Source organism: Triticum dicoccoides, chromosome 5B (genome assembly GCF_002162155.2).
Source record: "Triticum dicoccoides isolate Atlit2015 ecotype Zavitan chromosome 5B, WEW_v2.0, whole genome shotgun sequence".
Classification (NCBI taxonomy): domain Eukaryota; kingdom Viridiplantae; phylum Streptophyta; class Magnoliopsida; order Poales; family Poaceae; genus Triticum; species Triticum dicoccoides.
The window spans coordinates 73,103,623-73,106,063 of NC_041389.1; the positions used below are offsets into that span (position 1 = coordinate 73,103,623).

Below are 2,441 nucleotides of genomic sequence, written 5' to 3' on the forward strand. Positions count from 1 at the left end.
TAATTTTATCCTCCCGTTGCAACGCACGGGTATGTGTGCTAGTTTCATTCAAATCATGCAAGTTAGAGTCCAAAACAAGGGCAAAAGTGTTTGGAAAAGTAGATACGTTGGAGACGTATCAGTCACCACCCCCCGATTCTACCTTGGCGATTCCTCCTTGCATTGTTTCATCTTTTCCTCAGTGTTACACTCGTCGTTCACGTCCTGTGGATGCCTCTGCGGATGTGTCGTCATCCTCATCTCAGCCTACCTATGGCTTGCGTTCTCGTCCTCGTCCGCCTGTTGATCGCCTTGGATTTCCCACCACTGGTGCTGCTGTTCTTGAGCCGACTTCTTATCATCAGGCTGTTGTTCATCCTGAATGGCAGTTTGCGATGGCAGAGGAGATTGCTGCTCTTGAACGCACTGGTACATGGGATCTTGTTTCCCTTCCTCCCGGTGTCCGTTGTAAGTGGATCTACAAGGTTAAGACTCGCCCGATGGTTCTCTTGAGCGTTACGAAGCTCGTCTTGTGGCTCGTGGTTTTCAGCAGGAGCATGGTCATGATTACGACAAGACTTTTGCTCATGTGGTCCATATGACCACTATTCATACACTTCTTGTCGTGGCCTCTGCACGCCACTGGTCTGTATCTCAGCTTGATGTTAAGAATGCCTTTCTTAATGGTGAGCTGCGTGAGGAGGTGTACATGCAGCCACCACCTGGGTATTCTATTCCTGGTGGCATGGTATGGCGTCTTCATCGCTCTCTCTATGGCCTGAAGCAAGCCCCCCGCGCCTGGTTTGAGCGTTTTGCCTCTGTGGTGACTGCCGCTAGTTTTTCAGCAAGTGCTCATGATCCAGCATTGTTTGTTCATCTTTCTCCTCGTGGTCGGACTCTTCTTCTTCTCTATGTTGATGACATGATCATCATTGGGGATGACCCCGAGTATATTGCCTTTGTAAAGGCCCGTCTTAGTGAGCAATTTCTTATATCTGATCTTGGACCTCTTCGCTACTTTCTTGGGATTGAAGTCTCTTCTTCCTCTGATGGCTTTTTTATATCCCAGGAAAATTATATCCAGGATCTTCTTGCTCGTGCTGCTCTTACTGACGAGCGCATTGTTGAGACTCCCATGGAGCTCAATGTTCACCTCCGTGATACTGATGGTGATCCCCTGCCTGACCCGACGCGTTATCGTCATCTTGTTGGCAGTCTTGTCTATCTAGCTGTCACTCGTCCGGATATCTCTTATCCGGTTCATATTCTGAGTCAGTTCATCTCCACTCCCACCTCGGTTCACTATAGTCACCTCCTTCGTGTTCTCCGATATCTTCGGGGCACGATCTCTCATCGTCTATTCTTTCCTCGCTCCAGTTCTTTATAGCTTCAGGCCTATTCGGATGCTATGTGGGCTAGTGATCCTTCAGATCGCCGTTCACTTTCTGCTTACTATGTTTTTCTTGGTGGTTCTCTCATTGCCTGGAAGACGAAGAAACAAACCGCAGTTTCCCGTTCGAGTGCAGAGGCAGAGTTACGAGCGATGGCTCTGTTGACAGCAGAGGTGACTTGGTTACGGTGGTTACTTCAGGATTTTGGTGTTTCTGTCACTACACCGACTCTGCTCTTATCTGACAGTACATGTGCTATTAGCATTGCGCGCGATCCTGTGAAGCATGAGCTCCCCAAGCATATTGGTGTTGATGCTTTCTATGTGCGCGCTGGTGTGCATGATCAGGTTATTGCTCTTCAGTATGTGCCTTCCGAGTTACGGTTGGCGGATTTCCTGACGAAGGCCCAGACTAGAGCGCAACATGGCTTCTATCTCTTCAAACTTAGTGTTGTTCATCCACCATGAGTTTGAGGAGGGGAAGGGTGTTAGAGTATATATAATAGTCATGTGCCCCTTTGTATTTATCCCATTATATAAGGGGTTTCCTGCATATGTTCCGCACCTGTACATGTATATATATCGGCCTATGGTCTCATTGGAATACTAAGTTGCATCTTCCTAACAAAGCATACATCAAACCTACAAAGTGATTTTATTATTACTTGGAAATATCTGAAACGGACTTCAAGGCCCAGATCGGTGATGCAGTTGTCTCATCTAGTCAACTTTGTCTCCAGCCGAATGAGTCAAGCCGGCCTCCACGCTGCCGCTGGGCACCGCAGAACCAAAAGAATCATCAACCTGCGGCAAGCGGTGGTTAATATTTCATGAGGAAGCAAGAAACTATGAGGAAGAGGAAGAAGTGGTGCATAGAGACATCAAGCCAGTTGCAAGAAACTGAGGAAGAGGAGAGTTTATTTGCAAACAAAGATGATCCGGCAATATATGTACTCCCTCCATCCGGAAATACTTGTCGGAGAAATGGATGAAAATGGGTGTATCTAAAACTAAATTACGTCTAGATACATCCATTTCTCCGACAAGTATTTTCGGACGGAGGGACCATATA

The 2,441-nt window shown here is 47.2% G+C and overlaps 1 pseudogene; it reads right to left on the minus strand.

Moving 5' to 3' along the window:
- Positions 1-2,089: 2,089 nt before the first annotated feature.
- LOC119309107 overlaps positions 2,090-2,441 on the minus strand; it is a 3,339-nt pseudogene continuing 2,987 nt past the window's right edge.